The 20,783-nt window shown below is 51.1% G+C and overlaps 1 protein-coding gene and 1 long non-coding RNA gene across 7 annotated transcripts in view; one reads left to right on the top strand and one right to left on the bottom strand.

Annotated features, from left to right (window-relative positions):
- The window catches only part of LOC144331623 (uncharacterized), a 71,172-nt gene extending 60,682 nt beyond the window's left edge, over positions 1 to 10,490 (top strand). The window contains exons 2-3 of the long non-coding RNA XR_013398933.1: positions 5,010 to 5,086; positions 10,328 to 10,490. This is a non-coding gene — a long non-coding RNA (uncharacterized LOC144331623). The remainder of the gene's footprint in view (positions 1 to 5,009; positions 5,087 to 10,327) is intronic.
- Positions 1 to 20,543, bottom strand: part of A4GALT (alpha 1,4-galactosyltransferase) — a 28,843-nt gene extending 8,300 nt beyond the window's left edge. For 2 of the 6 annotated variants that reach the window (XM_077949441.1, XM_015150499.3), the window contains exon 1: positions 20,030 to 20,143. The gene's annotated coding sequence lies outside the window, so the exon portion shown is untranslated. Of the gene's footprint in view, positions 1 to 20,029; positions 20,175 to 20,407 lie in introns of those variants that run through there. The other 4 variants (XM_077949442.1, XM_015150498.3, XM_028827644.2 and 1 more) reach the window with 4 other exon arrangements.
- Positions 20,544 to 20,783: the final 240 nt, after the last annotated feature.

Here is a 20,783-nt window from a genome sequence, read left to right as displayed (position 1 = left end):
CTGCGCAGAGAGAGAGGCTGAGCCGTGAGGCTGTCGTCACCACAGAGGCCTCGGCCAGTCCCCGGGGAGTGCTGTAGCTGGGCTGGCCTTCAGAGATGTTTATTCCAAACCAGAGTCAGGGCTATGATGGTTAATTTCATGTGTCAACTTGACCAGGCCACAGGGTGCCCCAATTAAACACTACTCCTGGGTGTGTCTGGGGGTGTTTCCGGATGAGATTAGCATTCGAGTAGCGGACTCGGGAAGCAGATGGCCCCCAGTGTGGGTGGCCCCTCAACCCTCGAGGGCCTGAGTAGAAGGAAAGGCTGAGGACGGAGGAATGTGCCCCTGTTCTCCTGCCTCACTGCTGAGCTGAGACGTCTTATTTCATCTTCTCATCGACTGGTTCTGTTTATTTGGAGAACCCCGACTAACCCAGGGGCCTACACCAACACTGGCCCACAGTGGGTCACTGGAGATGGGCTGTTCCTGAGGTAGGGAGCAATCCACCCAGGAGACGGGGGCTCCAGGGCTCAGTGGTGAGACCAGATGGAGCCACCGCGCCCAGCGCAGCCCTCATCCCCTGGAAATGATTGTGTGTGTTTTCCGTGATCTCAGTCCTCACGGGCGGGGGCTCCTCGCTCTCATTCTGTTCCTGGTGCTGACGCAGGTTTAGCGGACAGCAGGAGCTCAACAGACACCGATGAGATGGGGAGTGGCCTTCCAGGAGAGCCAGAGGCTATTTCCGCTCTTCTCATGTTCTTGGGGTCTCAACAGGAGGGCCCAGGAACTGGAACTTCAGGAGCAAAGCCACGGTGGGATATGGGGATAAACAGGCCCAGGAATGGCCAAGGGGGGCGCATCAGTGACCATGGCTGGATCCTGCCGTGGCTTCCAAGCCTCCAGATAAGGAGCTGGCCCCTGTGCATGGCCAGGCTGGGGTGTAGCCACCCCTGCTGACTTGTGATTGTGACCCCAGACCTCTGAGGTGAAAGACACCAGCACCAGGGTCACACAGGGGTTCCTACTGTGTCACCAGCCATGTGACTGCAGTCAGGCCATGCTCGTTCTCTGAACCTTAGTCTCTCTCTGCCCACAAAATGGGATTAACTCCACTTTGGAGGGATGGAGGGAGGCAATGCATCTCCAGGGCCCAGCCTACGGAGCAGGCCCTCAACAGATGTGGCCACGGCCATTGTGTCATAGGCCTTTCCTCTGGCAGGGGAACTGGTGGGCGTCTGTGATGGGGCTGGGAGGGAGGGGCCACTCAGGATAGTGTTTAAGGTCAGGAAGCAGGGACATGCAGCCAGGACGTAGCATGTTCTTTATCATGCTCCCAGTCCCACAGCTGTCACCAACTGGACCGTCAGAGCCTGCCATCCCTGTCCCACGGTCACACTGGCCTCTAGTGGAGCCAAATTGGGTCCCCTCCCCATCCACCTCCACCCTTGCCTGGTCAGACAGGGACCAAGGTGGGCTTCTCCCCCAGCGTCTCCCAGCTCATTGCCTCACGGCTTCCTTCCTGAGCAGGACTTTATGTGGCCAGGCCTGGAGGACAAAGGCCCGCACCAACATCCTGAGCTTCCTTCCTGGCCCTGCCACGTGCCCACAAGACAGGCCACCTCTCTGAACCTTGGTTCAGGTCACAGGTTGCTGTGGGGATTAAGTGTGGTCAGGTCTCAGCTGGGTCCCAGACTTAGACAGGAGCCCGAGGTAGAACCCTGGCCAGGGTGAGGTAGAAAGGAAACTTCTCATACTACCTTCTCCAGGGTCCCCATGACCCTAAGGTCACACGTGGCTTTGAACATCACTAACATGGCAGCTCCGTGGAGAAGGCTCCCGCCGCAGCAGGAGAGGAAAGAGCAAAGTCACATGCGCCGCTGTTCTGTAGTGGAGGCAGAGGGGTCATCTAGGTTTACCTACCCCGCACCCATTCATCCTCCTGAGAACACCTGCTGTCCTGTGGGAAGCCACCCCTGCCTGGGGGCCCCGCTCCCTGGCTGTTGCTGTGAGCACTGACTCAGGTCCGGCTAATGATAGTACCACATTCCCCTGGCCGCAGTGGTCAGGCTGAGGCACCCAGAATGCAGTCCGGGCCAAGCAGAGGTATGTGCTTCCCATAGGGTCACTAGGTGTGAGCCAGGAACCGTCCGGGCAGAGGCTGCCTGGGAATGAAGCCAGCCCTGAGGCAAGCAGAGTCAAGGGAAGGAGACAGAGACCCACACGACACTGTCACGACACGTGGATCCCACCCTGCACAGCCCACCCAAGAGGAAAGGAGAACCTAGAAATCAATGATGGAATCTTCTGATGACCTCCTCAGTCAGTCAATGAATGTCTCATCCCCCTGATCTGTGTCTTCTTCCTGCTTTTTCTCCCCAGAACTCCTAGTCCCTCCGCTCTTTCTCTCACTCCTGCCACTCCAGGTTGGTCTCTCTCTCTCTCCTTTCTCCCTCCTCATCCCCCTCAGCGGACACCAGGATGCCTTTCTTGGTCTCTGACCCCAAAACATCGTATCAGGGGTGGGGCTGCAATGGCAGGAGATAGAGAGGGCCAGGGCCAGACTCACAGGACTGAAGGCACCTAGATGTGCGGCCACTGTTGAGGACTTGTGACCTCACCAGAAAAAGGGGCTCCCCCACCAGAAAAAGGGGCTCCCCCACCAGAGGAGAGGGATTTTTTTTTTTTTTTTAAGAGATGGAGTCTTGCTCTGTCGCCCAGGCTGGAGTGCAGTGGTGCGATCTCGGCTCACTGCCAACTTCCGCTACCCGGGTTCAAGAAATTCTCTTGCCTCAGTCTCCCAAGTAGCTGGGACTACCGGCATGTGCCACCACGTCGGGCTAATTTTTTTGTATTTTTAGTTGAGATGGGGTTTCGCCATGTTCGCCAGGATGTTCTGGAACTCCTTACCTCAGGTGATCTGCCCACTTCGGCCTCCCAAAGTGCTGGGATTACAGGTGTGAGCCGCTGTGTCCGGCTGGAACACACTCTTTACCCCCAACTGGCATGGGAGCCCGCTTGCCGGGAAGAGGACACCTGGACTCACTGGAACTGGGTGGTTTTGGGGAGGGGATGTAGTGGGAGACAAAGGGTCAGGAGCCTTCATGCAGAAAAGGTGAAATGCCCGCCGGATTGGGTTCCTCCACTTGCTGAGGACGCACCTGGTGGAGTCAGGAGGTCCTGGCCCAAACAATGGGCTCGGCAGGCTGTCTTAGCTCAGCCTGACTCCCAGTAAGGGATGCAGGGATTACTCCAGCCAATCCCAGCCCTGCTCCCTTGTTTAACTTTCAGAATAGTTAAGGGGCCACAGTGGTACTCAGGCCGGGGTACATTACAGTGTGGTCTGCTGGCTGCAGCACCCCTGCTCTCCACGCTGCAGCCTTGGCTGGCACATGCTCCCCTGCTGTGTGTGTGTGTGTGAACATGCTGTCCCACTGTGTGTGCTGCCCCACTGTGTGCGTGTGTGTGTGTGCGTGCTGCCCTACTGTGTGTGTGTGTGTGTGTTTGTGTGCTGTCCCCACCAGGCTGTCAATGCCTTGGGGGCAGAGACTAGCCCAGCCTAGGGTTCAGCCACATGTGTTAAATAAATAACGAGCGTTTTTGTTTGTTTGTTGTTGTTTTTGAGACGGAGTCTTGCTCTGTTGCCCAGGCTGGAGTGCAGTGGCATGATCTCAGCTTACTGCAAGCTCTGCCTCCTGGGTTCAAGTGATTCTCCTGCCTCAGCCTCCCGAGTAGCTGGGACTACAGGCACCTGCCACCGCATCTGGCTAATTTTTGTATTTTTAGTAGAGATGGGGTTTCACCATCTTGGCCAGGCTGGTCTTGAACTGCTGACATTGTGATCCACTGGCCTCAGCCTCCCAAAGTGGTGGGATTACAGGCGTGAACCACCATGCCCGGCCTGCAATAAGGAGTGTTTTGAAAACTCTGAAAGTGCAGAACTAGGAAGCTGACCTCAGCCCACTCACCAGTGAGGTCGGGAATATGACTTGTCGTGTGACCTTAGACAGGTTACTTTCCGTTTTGGGCCTCGGATTCCCTTCTGCACAGTGGCGGGGGGAGGGGGCGGGGCAGGTGCAGGCTAACCAAATGCTCTAACCTTGGGGGGACGCGTGAGCACCTGCTGCTAACCTACATGTGATAAGTAACACCTTAGCACAGACCTGAGGCGCCAAGAACCCTGAGGGATCTGGGGTGGAAGGCCACAGAGCCAAGAAACAGCACGGAGTACAGAATTCAAACCCAGGCCCTGCCTGACAGCTTCCCCACCTGCTAAGATTTGGCAACGTGACCTTGGACCCACCTCTGCCCCTCCCTGGACCTTCACTGCTTTGTCCATCAAAGGAGGGGGTGGGCTCCTTGGTCTTGGAACTCAGACCCCTCTTGGTGTGAAAACTTAATGCCCTTCCAAACCGTGCTTGGAGGACCCAGTGTCCTGTTCCCCACCCCTAGCCCCCACAGTCTTCCAGGGCACAAATACATACAATGTTTCTACCCAAGAAGTAAGAATGACAGTTTTTAGGAGGAAGTATTGTCATAAGAAGGACTGTTTGTGGCCGGGCGCGGTGGCTCATGCTTGTAATCCCAGCACTTTGGGGGCCAAGGTGGGCAGATCACGAGGTCAGGAGTTCAAGACTAGCCTGTCCAATATGGTGAAACTCTGTCTCTACTAAAAAATACAAAAATTAAATTAGCCGGGCATGGTGGTGCAGGTCTGTACTCCCAGCTACTCGGGAGGCTGAGGCAGGAGAACCACTTGAACCCGGGAGGTGGAGGTTTTGGTGAGCTGAGACTGCGCCACTGCACTCCAGCCTGGGCAACAAGAGCAAAAAAACTTTGTCTCAAAAAAAGAAAAACAAAAAATCAGCCAGGTATGGTGGTGCACTTCTGTAGTCCTAGCTGCTCGGGAGGCTGAGGCAGGAGAACCGCTTAAACCCAGGAGGCGGAGATTGCAGTGAGCCAAGTTTGCGCCACTGCACTCCAGCCTGGGCAACAGAGTGAGACTCTGGACACCCCCCCCCAAAAAAGAGCTGTTGTTTGTAAGAAGGGCAGAAGGGGCCGGGCCCAGTGGCTCACGTCTGTAATCCCAGCACTTTGGGAGGCCAAGGTGGGCGGATCACGAGGTCAGGAGATCGAGACCAACCTGGCGAACACTGGGAAACCCCATCTCTACTAAAAATACAAAAAAATTAGCCGGGCGTGGTGGCCGGTGCCTGTAGCCCCAGGTACTCAGGAGGCTGAAGCAGGAGAATGGCGGGAACCCAGGAGGCGGAGCTTGCAGTGAGCGGAGATCCCGCCACTGTACTCCAGCCTGGGCGACAGAGCGAGACTCTGTCTCAAAAAAAAAAAAAAAAAAAAAAAGAAGGGCAGAAGGGCTCTTTTCAGAGCAGAGGTTACAAAATATTCTTCCTCCCAAGGCTTTAACGCCTCAGAAGCCGGGAATCAAGCAGGCGGCCTTGCTCTCTGCGTGGACGCCACAAACAGAAAACTCAGGGAGGTGGACTTCATTCCAGGAGGAATAAGGCAGCAGCTTAGTTCTGAACTTTCCCTCTTCTACCAAATTATACAAAGCAACTAAGAGGCAGGGAAAACCCACAAACTCCTAACCACAGGTGAGTGTGGCCCAAAGCACCCGCGAGCAGCAGACATGGCAATGGCGCAGGCGGTGGGGGACGGCAGGGGGTGCGCTCAGGCGTGGAGGACCCCAGAAAAGGCCACTTCTAAAAGGGAGATGGCAGAAGGCAGGAGCTACAGCCAGAAAGAACTGGGAGTACTCAGGGCTGGAGGCAGGTGACCTCTTGAGACAGGTTAGGTTCTGGAGGTGAAAAAGGAGTGGATACAGAGAAAGGCCATATTTTAAAAGCACAGCCCATTACCATGGCAACAGAGGAGGGAGCCTTTCACCAGAGAAACCCAAAGAATTGTCCTGGCTCCTCTCCCAATTTCCACCAAAACCTCCTGTTAATTGCCACTCCAGGAAAATTCAACTAATTCAAATATGGAAAAAAATTTAAAGGTATAAAACAAAATGGAAACGGGGGTGAGGAGCACAAACACTCGCTTATATATAAAGAAAATTCACTATGAAAATATTGCCACAAGGCTGGGCGCAATGACTCATGCCTGTAATCCCAGCACTTTGGGAGGCCGAGGCAGGCGGATCACTTGAGGTCAGGAGTTCAAGATCAGCTTGGCCAATAGGGCGAAACCCTCTCTCTACTAAAAATACAAAAAATTAGCTGGGCGTGGTGGCGCGTGCCTGTAATCCCAGCTACTTGGGAGGCTAAGGCAGGAGAATCACTTGAACCCAGCAGGTAGAAGTTGCAGCGAGCTGAGATGGTACCACTACACTCTAGCCTGGGCGAAAGAGATTCTGTCTCAAAAAAAAAAAGAAAGAAAAAAGCAAAGATATAAAAGCAAATGCAAACAAAATGCTGGGGCAATAATCTCAATATAAAATGATGCAAAATCACAACAAACATCACTAAATGAGCCAAAGGGCAATTTATTATGCTAACGGTATAATTTACAATGTATCAAATAATACTGCTACAATTTTCAGAATAGAAAAATTACAGAGCTACTAGGATAAATAATATCAAAACACTAATAAGAGATTTTACCAGTTTTTTTTTTTTTTCTTTTTTGAGACCGAGTCTCGCTCTGTCGCCCAGGCTGGAGTGCAGTGGCCGGATCTCAGCTCACTGCAAGCTCCGCCTCCCGGGTTCACGCCATTCTCCTGCCTCAGCCTCCCGAGCAGCTGGGACTACAGGCGCCTGCCACCTCGCCCGGCTAGTTTTTTTGTATTTTTTAGTAGAGACGGAGTTTCACCGAGTTAGCCAGGATGGTCTCCATCTCCTGACCTCGTGATCCGCCCGCCTCGGCCTCCCAAAGTGCTGGGATTACAGGCTTGAGCCACCACGCCCGGCCGAGATTTTACCACTTTCAGTCCAAGAAATGTTAAGTAGCATAAACAGAAATAAGAATTCAGAAGACTGAAATAAGATAATCAGTAAGGTACTATAATATTTCAAACTCTCTACCATAGTGATAGATAATGTGCTTTCTTTTTAAGAGCTGAGCTGATGGAACAATCATGAAATCTGACCATATTCAGTCCAAAGAAAATGTCAATAACATCCAAAAAATATTTTTAAAATGTACGGTTATGAGGCAATATCACTAGAAATTAATTTAAAAATCAGGAAATTTTTAAAAAATTGAATATATGGGATTTCTAGCAAATAAAAATAATAAAAACACCAGGCTGGGTGTGGTGGCTCACGCCTGTAATCCCAGCACTTTGTGAGGCTGAGGCAGGGGATCAGTTAAGGACAGGAGTTTGAGACCAGCCTGGCCAACGTGGTGAAACTTGGTCTCTACTAAAAGTACAAAAAATTAGCCAGGCATGGTGGCACACGCATCTAGTCCCAGCTACCTCAGAAGGCTGAGGCACGAGAATTGCTTGAACCCAGGAGTCGGAGGTTGCAGTGAGCCAAGATTGCATCATTGTATTCTACCCTGAGTGACTGAGACTCTATCTCAAAATGTAACACCACCAACAACAACAATAAATACCAAAACACCAAGTATCCATATCTACAGGATACAGCCACAGCAGATGTATGAATATTTGCAAATGATCAGAATATTTTTAGCCACCAGTGTATATAACAATTAAAACAGAAAGGATAAAAATAAATAAAGCACCGGTTTAAAAATGTTAGAAAAAGAACCACAAAATGAAAAACAGAAACAATGGCTGGTCATGGTGGCTCCTGTCTGTAATCTCAGCATTTTGGGAGGCTGGGGTGGGAGGATCGTTTGGGCCCAGGAGTTTGAGACCCTGGGAACCACAGTGAGACCTTGTCACTATAGGAAAAAAAAAAAAAAAAAAAAAAAAAGGCTGGGTGCGGTGGCTCACGCCTGTAATCCCAGGACTTTGGGAGGCTGAGCTGGGCAGATCACCTGAAGTCAGGAGTTCAAGACCAGCCTGACCAACATGGAAAAACCCCGTCTCTACTAAAAATACAAACTTAGCTGGGTGTGGTGGCGCATGCCTGTAATCCCAGCTGCTTGGGAGGCTGAGGCAGGAGAATCGCTTGAACCCAGGACGTGGAGGTTGCAGTTAGCCAAGATCATGTCATTGCACTCTAGCCTGGGCAACAAAAGCTAAACTCCCTCTCAAAAAATAAAAAAAACTTAGTCAGATGTGGTGGTGTGTACCTGCAGTGCAGCTACTCAGGAGGATCACCTGAGCCTGGGAAGTTAAGACTGCAGTGAGCCATGATGGTGCCACTGCACTCCAGCCTGTATGACACTGCAAGACCCTGTTTCAAGAAGAGAGAAGACGGGAGAGGGGAGGAGAGGGGAGGGGAGGGGAGGGAGAAAGAAAAGGAAGGAAGGAAGGAAGGAAGGAAGGAAGGAAGGAAGGAAGGAAGGAAGGGAGGGAGGGAATAAAGAAGAAATAAATTAGGGAAGAAATAAGCAGTAGAACTAATAAATAAGGTAAAAAGCTGGCTCGTTGGAAAAAAAGCCAATAAAATGTACAACCACCAACTAACCTAATCAAGATAAGAGGGTGGGGAGAAAGCTTCCCATACAAACTAGGAAATGCCAAATGGGAAAATAACCAAATAAGCAGATAATTATTTTAAAAAATAAGACAGTACTTAGCAAATAACATTTAAAACCTGAATAAAATAATTTCTGGAGAAAAATAATAAATCAAATGGATCCCAGAAGACATAGCTAATCTACACAGGACAACTTCCACATTAGAATCAGAATTACAAAAGGACTACCATTACAAAACAAAAGCACCAGGGCAAAACATTTTGGGAGGGAATCCTGGAAAACTCTGAAATAACAGATAATGTTTAAACTGTTAAACAGCAACACATAGAAAGGAAAGTTTAATATATATATATATATATATATATATATATATTTTTTTTTTTTAGACAGGGTCTGCTCTCACCCAGGCTGGAATGCAGTGGCATGATCATGGCTCACTACAGCCTCCACTTTCCAGGCTCAAGTACACGCCCCTCCCACCTCAGCCTCCTGAGTAGCTGGGACTACAGGCACATGCCACCATACCAGGTTCATTTTTAGTAGAGATGGGGTTTCACCATGTTACCCAGGCTGGTCTTGAACTCCTAGGCTCCCACCTGCCTTGGCCTCCCAAAATGCTGGAACTACAGTCATGAGCCACTGTGCCAGGCAAAAAAAAATTTAAATAAAGCAAATACTTAAACCAAAACCTGACAACGGCTTCACAGAATATCCTTCTGACTAATTTCACTTATGAATATTATTGTAAAAATCCAAAATAAAATATAACCAAATAGAATTCAGCAGCACATTAAAATTAAAGGAGGCCAAGTGTGGTGGCTCATGCCTGTAATCCCAGCAGTTTGGGAAGCTGAGGCAGGTGGATTACTTGAGGCCAGGAGTTTGAGACCAGCCTGGCCAACGTGGCAAAAACCCATCTCAACTAAAAATACAAAAATTAGCCTGGTGTGGTGGGGCACAACTGTAATCCCAGCTACTCAGGAGGCTCAGGCGCAAGAATCACTTGAGCTTGTGAGGCACAGGTTGCAGGGAGCCAAGACTGTACCAGACTGCATTCCAGCCTGGGCGATACAATGAGACTCTGTCTCAAAAAATTACAAAAATAAAAAATGGGGGTGATTCAGGAATGCAAGTGGGGTTTATTCAAAGAATGTAAGGATGGTTCAATATAATTAGGAAATCATGAATATAATTCATCATATTAAATAGATCTAAGCAGAAAAATCATCCCTGGTGACTCCAAAAAACATTTAACAGAGTAGCCAATACTTAGTAAATTACAAATCAATGGACACTTCCTTAACAAAATTATACAGATTAACACAGAAGCCAGGAACTAGCTTCATACTCCAGAGAGTACGAATACACAGTTTCATACCTGGGCACTAATAGTAAGCTCAGGGAAGAAGACCAACACTCCCCAAAAAAAAGGGGCAAAGACAATTCACATACATACAAAATATGACCTCTAAACAAGTCAGCTAGAGCAAGGATCTTTTTATAAGTAGAGAAATGCAAATGGACATACTCAGATAGCATCTCTCACCTATCAGATTAGCAAAAATCCAAAACACTTAACACATTCTTTTGGCAAGGCTGTGAGCAAACAGGCATGCTCATACACAGCCAGTGGGCAACAAAACAGTGTTCAGCGGCTGCAGAGGACAATTTAACAACGTCTATCTCACTCTGGGCCTTTATCCTACAGATGAATGTGACATTTGCACAAGGTCACAGGTTTGCAGTTGCAAAAGATTAGAAACAACCCAAGGTCTTTCTTGAAGAGGCTGATTAAATAAACAATGATGCAACGAGACCATGGAAATGGGCAGACCAATGCTGCTTTTACTCACTGTCGTCTCCTCTGGGGCCAGCACAGATCCTACCACATAGTAAGTGCTCAATACATATTTTCTGTTTTTTGCTTTTTTTTTTTTTTCCCCACCACCGAGTCTCACTCTGTCGCCCAGGCTGGAATGCAGTGGCATGATCTTGGCTCACTACAACCTCCACTTCCTGGGTTCAAGAGATTCTCCTGCCTCAGCCTCCCGGGTAGCTGGGACTACAGACAAGTACCACCACGCCCGGCTAATTTTTGTATTTTTAGTTTCACCATGTTGGCCGGGCTGGTCTCGAACTCCTGACCTCAAGTGATCCGTCCATCTTGGCCTTCCAGAGTGCTAGGATTACAGGCATGAGCCACCGTGACTGGTCCCAATACATATTTTTTGAAAGGATGAGTAAATGATACCAGTCCTGCCCACAAAGCCAGGATCAAATGTGATAACTAATCCTGGGAAATGCCCTTTGCAAACTATAAACTCTATGCGATGCAAATTTCAGCTGCCTCATTATTTGAAGGTACAAATCAAGTCACATGCCTTTAGCTCTTCGTGGTAAAGTACCTGACTACTTGCCAGTCCCAAGAGCGCCTTTCTTCCTTCCCTGAGGCCATCCTTCCCTCCCAGGGTCACTCTAGCTCTATGCAGGAGGCTGGATCTGGCTGGGTGGGGCTGGCTTCTCAGGGGCAGAGTGAAATTCCCCACAACGCCCCCCACTGGGTTTTATCTCAGTTCAGAAAGTACTAAGTGACCTTGAATCTGGGCTCCTACACCTTTACTCTGGACACATGCACATGCACATATGGGGATATCCTGTCGTGCCAGGCTGCCTGGATGTGGATATGTTTTCTGACTGGGTCACTCGCTTTGCACGGAGATCCCAGAGATGCAAGTCTCAGGGAAAGTTCTTCACGGGGTAATCTTGCCTGGCAAATGCAATGCCCATGGAAAGGGCATCTAGAAATCTAGGTCTGAGTTAGAAGAGTACTGAGTTCATTCTATTTGAAAGAAAGTTCCCATGTTGCTTCGCTTTCACCTGTTTTACTGTCTTAAAGATTAAAAATATCCAGTAGCAAGGCCGGGTGTGGTGACTCATGTCTGTAATCCCAGCACTTTGAGAGACCCAGGTGGCTGGATCACTTGAGGTCAGAAGTTCAAGACCAGGCTGGCCAACATGGTGAAACCCCGTCTCTACTAAAAATACCAAAATTAGCTGGGTGTGGTGGTGGACGCCTGTAATTCCAGCTACTTGGGAAGTTGAGGCAGGAGAATCACTTGAACCCAGGAGGAAGAGGTTACAGTGAGCTAAGATCATGCCACTGCACTCCAGCCTGGGCGACAGAGTGGGACTCCGTCTCAAAAAAACAACAACTACAACAAAAATAGCAGCAAAAGAGAGTGCTCATCCTCCCCCTGCTCCCCTAGCATCACCTACTGGGTGTTCTTGTCATTAACCATCTTTGCTAATGATACTGCCTGAGAAAGGGCCTGTCTTCTTTCTTCTACATCCTGCTCTGTAGCCTCCCCCTCAATTCTGAGCCTCAGCTTCTTCATCTGTAAAATAAAGAGCTTAGAAAAGACAATCTCGCCGGGCGCGGTGGCTCAAGCCTGTAATCCCAGCACTTTGGGAGGCCGAGACGGGCGGATCACGAGGTCAGGAGATCGAGACCATCCTGGCTAACACAATGAAACCCCGTCTCTACTAAAAATACAAAAAAATTAGCCGGGCGAGGTGGCGGGTGCCTGTAGTCCCAGCTACTCGGGAGGCTGAGGCAGGAGAATGGCGTGAACCCGGGAGGCGGAGCTTGCAGTGAGCCGAGATCGCGCCACTGCACTCCAGCCTGGGCGACAGAGCGAGACTCCGTCTCAAAAAAAAAAAAAAAAAAAAGAAAAGACAATCTCTTAGGACCCTTCTAGAAAGACCTTCCTAATCTGGTCTGCTAGCACCACCTCTGTCCATTCCATCAGGAGCCAACATCACTGACCTCTTAGAGCAGCTCTGTGCCACCTGCCCCCTTGGGTCAAGGCCAAGGGTGCAGAAGACAATTAAAGAAGTCAGGAGGTGACAACTCACAGGTGAGAGTTTCTGCTCAACCTCGTGCAAGAAGTCTCCTGGAAAGAAACCAGACAAGTCCCCAGCACTGCCCTTAGCACCTAGACCGTTCATCCAACAAGTGCCTGGGTGCCGATGTGGTGGCGGCCCCTCTCCAAGGTCAGGGAATATGTATAGCAGGGAAGAGAAGAATTGTCTTTGGCTTCATGGAGCTGACATTCGAGTAGGGGAAAATTAGTGAAGAAAAACATTAAGTGCTGGCTGGGCGCGGTGGCTCACACCTGTAATCACAGCACTTTGGGAGGCCGAGGTGGGTGGATCACCTGAGGTTAGGAGTTCGAGACCAGCCTGGCCAACATGGCGAAATCCCATCTCTACTAAAAATACAAAAATTAGCCAAGTGTGGTGGTGGGCGCCTGTAATCCCAGCTACTCAGGAGGCTGATTCAGGAGAAATTCTGTGAGAATGAGACTCAGGGAGGTGGAGGTTGCAGTCAGCCAAGACTGTGCCATTGCACTCCAGCCTGGGCAACAAGAGTGAAACTCCATCAAAAAAAAAAAAAAAAAAAGACAGGCAGACAGTCAGACATCAGGTGCTGGCTGGGCGAGGTGGCTCACACCTGTAATCCTAGCACTTTGGGAGGCTAAGGTGGTAGGATCTTGAGGCCAAGAGTTCAATACCAGCCTGGGCAACACAGGAAGACCTCATCTCTACAAAAAACAGAAATAAAAATAAAAAAATTAGTCAGAGGCCAGGCACAGTGGAGCATGCCTGTAATTCCAGCACTTTGGGAGGCTGAGGCAGGAGAATCTTGAGGCCAAGAGTTCAGTATCAGCCTGGGCAACAGAGGGAGACCACATCACTACAAAAAATAAAAATAAAACAATTAGCCAGGCGTGGTAGTCTCAGCTACTCGGGAAGCTGAGGTGGAAGGATTGCATGAGCCCAGAAGGCTGAGGCTGCAGTGAGCTATGCTCATACTACTGCACTCCAGACTGGGCAACAGAGTGAGACTCCGTCTCAAAAAAAAAAAAAGAAAGAAAAAATAAATAAATAAATAAATAAATAAATGGCAGGAATGGTGGCTCCCTCCTGTAATTCCAGAATTTTGTAAGGCTAAGGTGGGAACATCACTTGAGCCCAGGAGTTCAAGACCAGCCTAGGCAACACAGTGAAACCCCGTTTCTTCAAAAAAATACAAAAATTAGCATGGCCTGTAGTCTCAGCCACTCGGGAGGCTGAGGTGGGAGGATGGTTTGCTTGCGCCCAGAAGACTGAGCCAGGGTTTCGTCACTGCACACCAGCTTGGGCAACAGAGCAAGAAAAAAAAAAAAAAAAAAAAGATCAACCTAGCCAACATGGTGAAACGCCATCTCTACTAAAAATACAAAAATTAGCTGGGCGTGGTGGCGCTTGCCTGTAATCCCAGCCACTCGAGAGGCTGAGGCAGGAGAATCACTTGAACCCAGGAGGCGTAGATTGCAGTGAGCCAAGATGGTGCCACTGCACTACAGGCTGGAAAAAAAAAAGAAAGAAAGGAAAGAAAAGGAAAGAGAAAAAGAAAATAAATAAAGAAATACATCAGGGGATAAAATGTGCCAGGAGAAAAATGCACTCGGGGAGATGGGCTGCGGGACAGGGGCTACTACATACAGTTGGGTTAGGGGATGCCACTCTGAAAAGGGGACATTTGTGCTGAGGCCTGAAGGAAACCAGGGAGCACACTGTGGGGCCCTGGGGGAAGTGACTCAGGGAGGAGGAAGACCAGGGAGTGCAAAGATCCAGGGGCGAGTGTGGCTGAGGACTGAGCAAACAGCAGAGTATGTGGGCTTGGGGGTTTCCAGGAGAGGAGGTCAGAAAGATAAGGGGAGGGTGGGCCACGGGGTGGCCAGGTGCAGGGTGGGGCGGGGGGAGACCTTGAGAGCTGCTGAAGGACTTGCCTTTTGATTGGGATGATTTTGGGAGTGCTACAATGTGACTTATGTCTTAGAGATCTAAGAAAGCAATACAGCCCTCACACCATAAATTCCAAGGCAACATTGTATCCCATTTTAAGACAGTTTCTGCCTTCCTTTCATACATTTCCTATCTTGACCACCAGAAATGTGGTTTTGATCTTTTTGGCTTTTATAAACAACACCATGGTAACCATCACTTATATCTTTGAGCAGGTCCTTAATAGCTTCTATAGGACTGGTTCCTAGAAGAGAACCCTGTGGGTTAAAGGAAATGTAATTTAGGGCTGGGCAAGGTGGCTCATGCCTGTAATCCCAGTACTTTGGGAGGTGGAGGCGTGAGGATCACTTGAGCCCAGGAGCTCCAGACCAGCCTGGGCAACATAATGAGACTCCTTCTCTGCAAAAAATCGAATAAAAAAATTAGCAGGGAATGGTGGAGGGTGCCTGTGGTCCCAGCTACTCAGGAGGCTGAGGTGGGAGGATCGCTTGAGCCCAGAAGGTTGAGGCTGTAGTGAGCCATGATTGCCCCAGTGCACTCCACCCTAGACAATAGAGCCAGAACCTGTCTCAAAAGTTATACTGGAAAAAAAAAAAGGCAACTCCTGGACTCAAGCGATCCACCCCCTTCAGCCTCCTAAAGTGCTGGGATTATAGGTGTGAGCCACCACACCTGGCTGGAAAGATACAATTTTTTTTTTTTTTTTTTTTTTTTTGAGACGGAGTTTTGCTCTTGTTGCCCAGACTGGAGTGCAATGGCGCAATCTCGGCTCACCACAACCTCTGCCTCCCGGGTTTAAGCGATTCTCCTGCCTCAGCCTCCCAAGTAGCTGGGATTACAGGCATGCGCCACCACACCCAGCTGATTTTGTATTTTTAGTAGGGATAGGGTTTCTCCATGTTGCTCAGGCTGTCTTGAACTCCCGACCTCAGGTGATCCACTCGTCTCAGTCTCCCAAAGTGCTGGGATTACAGGTGTGAGCCACCGCACCTGGCCTTGGAAATATAATTTAAAGCTTCAGATATGGAGCCCTAACCTGCTCTCTCCCGCTCCTACTCCAGGCTCAGGGCACACTTGCCTCACCACAGGCTCTCCCAGGGCATAGGAGGGTGAGTGGGCTGCATGACCGTCCTCTCCACCACTCGGGTGAGTGGCAAATGTGATCTCATTGTTGTTTCTGCTTGCACTGCTGACGGGGTGAGAAGGCTTCTCCAGTGTTGAGTTAACATTTATTAAAAGCTCACTGTCAGGCCTGGAGCTGTGTGGTTTAATAATAACAATGGCGTGTATTTTCTGAGCACTGACCCTGTGCAGACGCTGGTCAAAGTGGTTTTCTGCTGTGACTTGCTTAATCCCTCACCATCGCGTGTGGCAGGTCTTCTTATGATTAACTACAGTGTAAGTGCGGAGGAAACCAAGACCTGCTGGGCAGCGGCAGAGCGGGGTTCAAACACCCTTTGCTGGGGGAAAGGAGTCTACCTGTAGTTCAGCCTCATTCGCCTGGGGTTGCACCAGGCTAGCGGCTCAATCTCACTGTGGCCAAGAGGAGGCGCTTGACTCTGAGACTCAGTCTCCTTGTCTGTAAAACGGGAATAACAGAGCATGGTGGCTGAGAGGGTCTGGTAAGGTCAGGTAACAGTGTCTGGTACCTAGTGGGAGCTCAGTGGAAAGAGGCCCACCCCAAACTGAAGGGGAAGGAACAGATGATGGTCACAGATGATTGGGGCTCTCTGGGTCCTATACCTATATCTGGGACAATGACTTTCAAACAGCGAAGGTGAAGACAGACACTCTTCCTGTTTCGCTCTCATGTGCTGGTCCACCTGGCTCCCTGTCTGCCAGCTCATCATGACCCCAGAAGGCTGTGGTGCTCCTGCTGGAGTAGGCTTGTGGTGGGTGAGAATGTGGGCACAGGGGAAGGTGTGTTGGCACAGGGGAGGGTATGTGGACACTGGTCTGGAAGGGAAGGGGGCTCCCCTAGTCCTGTGGCCAACTGGACAGCTGGAAGCTTCTGCACCCCCAGGGTCTGTCCATAGGGAAGACAAAGGCGGCGGATGGGAGAGGGAAGGGCACTTACTCAAAGAGCTGCCACTTCCTAATAGCTACAAGAAACGGAGACTCGGAGAGAAGAGCAATTCCCAAGGGCATGTGGTTTGTATGTGGACAGCCTGCTTTGAACCTGGCTCTGCATGGACTCCCCCTGAACTAGGCTCTCCCCTCCCTGCATAGTCGTCAATGGGAGTGTTCACACCTGCTCCCTCCCAGGAAGGAAGCACCGAGGGACTGGGGCCTTCCCCAACTCTCTCTGGGGAAGATCAAAGCCAATTCATCAAGTGTCCCCCCCCAGCCCCTCCCTCTTGCCTCCTGTCCTCACCAGCTCAGGAGGTCCCTTGGGAGCAGCACGGCATCCTCCCACCTCCTCAGTCCTCAGAGACCTCAGCCTGTTAACCTGTCCCTCCTTCTCCCGGGTCTGAGGGAGCTGAGCTCTCTCTTCTGGCTTTTCCATCAGCTCATAAATGCCGCCAGGTTTCCCTCATCAGAAAGCACACACACAGATAAAATTAAAAAACTTGCTGCTCCTCTCTATCTCTCTCTCTCACAGACATACACCCACACACACCCCCACAAATAAGAGCCAAATGATAAACTGGGGAAAGATCTTTGCCACACAGAAACCAGACAAGGGGCAAAACCTTATTGATCAACTCAAACCAATCAATAAGCAACACACAAAGAACCTGGTTGCTCATACTCTGACCCAGGAATTTCATTTCTAGGAAATACGAAGAAATATCTAGTTGGGTCTAGATACAGCCATTCTAGAAGTTCATACGCACTGATTACCAGGTTAATTCCTTCCCAGGAAAGATCTGGCCATGTATAAATGTACGCAGAAATTCAATGTAACATTATCAAAAAGAGCCAAATATATTTTTAAAAAGTCAAAAGAGATCCAATAACGCAACATGATGTAGCAAAATGTAAGCATTGAAAAATATAAAAAATGTTTGAGGTGAGGAATGCTCATGAAATTATACCAATGGAAAAATATTTTATATAGACATATTCAAATATGGAAAAACGTGTTATTTTATTATTATTTATTTGTTTTATTTTATTTATTTTTTTGGAGACAGAGTCTTGCTCTGTTGCTCAGCCTAAAGTGCAGTGGTGTGATCTCGGCTCACTGCAACCTCCACCTCCCAGGTTCAAGCGATTCTCCTGCCTCAGCCTCCTGAGTAGCTGGGATTACGGGCACGTGCCACCACACCTGGTTAATTTTTTGTATTTTTTTTTTAGTGGAGACGGGGTTTCACCACATTGGCCAGGCTGGTCTCGAACTCCTGACTTCAAGTGATCCACCCGCCTCAGCCTCCCAAAGTGCTGGGATTACAGGCATGAGCCACCGCGCCCGACTGGGAAAACGTGTTTTTAAAGGTCTGGCAAAAAAAGGCAAATGTTAACAATAGTTATCTACAAGTATGCAAACAGGAATGATTTTTCCTACTTCTTTCGGTTAATTCATTCAAACGATATTCAGCAAGCACCTGCTAGGTGCTAGGCCTGGCACTGGGCTCTGGGATCTGGACAAGGCTCCTTCCCTCCAGGAGCTTCCAATCTGGAGGGAAGGATGCGGTGAGCCGATGAAAATGCAGGGTGATCAACAGGAGTTTGTGAGCACACCTAGGAAGTCCCCAAAGAAGGAGGCAGCTGGGAAGAGTGAGAGGAGGTACACTTCAGAACTCAGATGGCCAGCTTGGTGGTGGAGCCGTCCACCTGCCACCACATTCAGGGACCTGCATCCCCAGCTGAACTGCGTCCTTGGAGGTCTGAACCCAGTGGCCCCATGGCCGGGTGGGCTTGGGAGTTGCTAGCTGGGGCTGATGTGGTCGTTCACAACCTCCTGTGTTCCACACAAACCACCTGCAGAGATTCTGTCAACCCTGCCCCACACTGGGGTCCCAGGGCCCATCACACGAACTGGAAATTAATGGACCCATTAAACTAGCAGCTAGAGGGCTTCAATTAGTAGAAGGAAACAAAACATATTTTTTAGATGGCTGTCCATTTCGGAGTTTATCCTCTAATACTGAGCTGTCCTATCAGACAAGAAACGACAGGCACCCAAGGCATTAGAAAAATGTTTGAGAGACAAACTAATGACAACATTGGGTGTAGTGGTGTGTGCCCCCAGTCTCAGCTCAGCAAGCTGGCGTGGGAGGATTGCTTGAGCCTAGCAGTTTGAGGCTGCAATGAGTTGCCACAACACTCCAGCATGGGTGACAGAGGGAGACCCTAAAAAAACAAAAAACTAATGACAGAGAGGATTCCATCTCTCCTCTCCCTTTCTTTACCTTTATATTTTGTTTTCCTTTGTATTCCTTTGATTTGGGGACCCCCTTTTGAGGGGGTTTCGGGTCCTGGAGAAGGTTTGAGGCTGGAGAGGGTTGTGGGAAATCTTGAGGGAGGCCTGGCTCCATCGGCACTCTGCTATGGGACTCTGGGCAAGGTGGCGCCCCCCCATTCTTTGGGAGGAGGTGACATAGGGGTAGTCTTTGAGCAGCTGGTGGCGGAACAGGAAGGCCAGACCTGGCCTGAGACACACCAGGTGCTCGGGATTATTTGCTGAATGCAGGGTAAGTGACCCCAAGGGGCCTTCGCGGAACAGTCAATCACTCGACATTGGCGGAGCGGAGGAAGCCGCAGAGAGGGTGTCGTAAGGGAAAGGTGGGTGCACGGGAGATGGCGCTTTAACCCACTCAGGGCCAGAGGCTCAGCCGAGACTATCCAGGCGGTGGGAACTTATCCCCCCGGATGACAGGTGATGAAACTGAGGGAAGGGCCCTGGCAGTGAAATGGGATGGGCGCTGGAACCAGGTGCCCCAGCAGAGCCTCTCCCAAGCCCAGTTCCGCTCCCGCTCAGCCCTCAATTTTCCCCAGCTGGAGAGGAGGGAGGGGCGCCTGTGGATCCCAGGCGAGCGCGGAGGCCGGGCGACTCCAACCGGCTCGCTCTGTGCCCAGCTTGTACCCAGGCCGTTTCCCGCATGGGGAGGGCCCTTCCAGCTTCTGGGCAGGTTCAAATCCTCACCCTCCCCAAGGCCGGCGCCGACGCCTCCAGCCCGGCAAAGCCCCCTCCTGCCGGACGCTCTCCATCCCCGTCCCCAGTCGCATCCGCTCCGGGGCGAGCACCGCCCGGCGCCCAGGCCTCCCTCGGACGGAGGGGCACGACTCGCCCAAGGTGGCCGGGCAGAGCCTGCCTCGAACCTGACTTCTCCCCGACGCCCCCTCTCCAGCCCCGGGACCCAACCGGGAGGGGCTGCCCTCGAGGGTTCCGGAGCCAGGAGCGTCCTGCCCGCGAGGGCCGGGGCTCCGGGTCCAGCCGCTGCGCTCCACTTCGGGGCGCAGTTGGGGTGGAGGCGGTGGCCGGCACCGCCCCGCGGGGTTCGTGCGCGCACAAATGTCGCCTCCAGAACAGGTGGCCCGGGCTAGGGCGGCGGCCCAGCACCTCCGCCCCTCGCGGTCCCCCCAGCCCCTGCCTTCCCGAGGCGCCCCCTCCCCACAGGGAGCCGCAGGATCTGCATGGAGCCCCCGCCCCCCGCACCCTCGGCGCGGCCCCTAGTACCTCTGGCTCCCGCGGCAGCTGGCAGCGGACAGCGGGGCGCCGGCGGGCGGGCGGCTCGGCGGCCGGAGGGCAATGCCCGGGGCCCGGCGGGAGGCAGCACCGCCCCTCCGGCCCGGGGCGGGGTCAGCGCCGCCCCGCCCCGCCCGTCCCGCCCGTCTCGCCCTGCCCTTCGGGTCCCGATCACCAGAACCCCTGCTGGGTCCCGGCGACCCGGCCCGCGCACCCTCGCTCCTCCCTGGAGCGGGTGCGGACCGTCCCCAGCCCGCGGGCCAACAGGTAGGGATCGCTCCCCGGCCTCCGCGCCGCCAGTATTACGGGTTACCATCCTGTTTTCCCCATGTAACTGATGAGAAAACTGAGGTTCAGAGGGTTGAGTACCTCAATGTCCTGCAGTGGGGAAAGGACGCTGTCACCCCTGGGACCCGGGTCGGCCTGACCCCACCGCCCTCTGCCGGGACCGTTCTAAGGGCGTGCCTGCATCACCCCAGTGTTTGCGGAATTCCAGTTATTTGCTGTATCCTTAACGCCGCCACATCCTTTCTCTATACCTTCTCCTCTTCACTCTCATCTCGCCCATCTTCACAGCATATTGCTATTGGTAATTTATTCAATGTGAGGAATTGGAATGTAACACACACAATTTGTGTATCACAAAACTGTATATTATCATCTTTGGAAGATGCCGTATTTCCAGCATGTCACAATACTAGTGATTTTAGTTCTTATTCCTCTGGGACAACAAAGACTGCAAAAA

The sequence above is a fragment of the Macaca mulatta genome, chromosome 10 (genome assembly GCF_049350105.2).
Source record: "Macaca mulatta isolate MMU2019108-1 chromosome 10, T2T-MMU8v2.0, whole genome shotgun sequence".
Taxonomy (NCBI): domain Eukaryota; kingdom Metazoa; phylum Chordata; class Mammalia; order Primates; family Cercopithecidae; genus Macaca; species Macaca mulatta.
The sequence above is the reverse complement of the archived record's forward strand: the minus strand, read 5'-3'. Positions and strand labels throughout refer to the sequence as shown.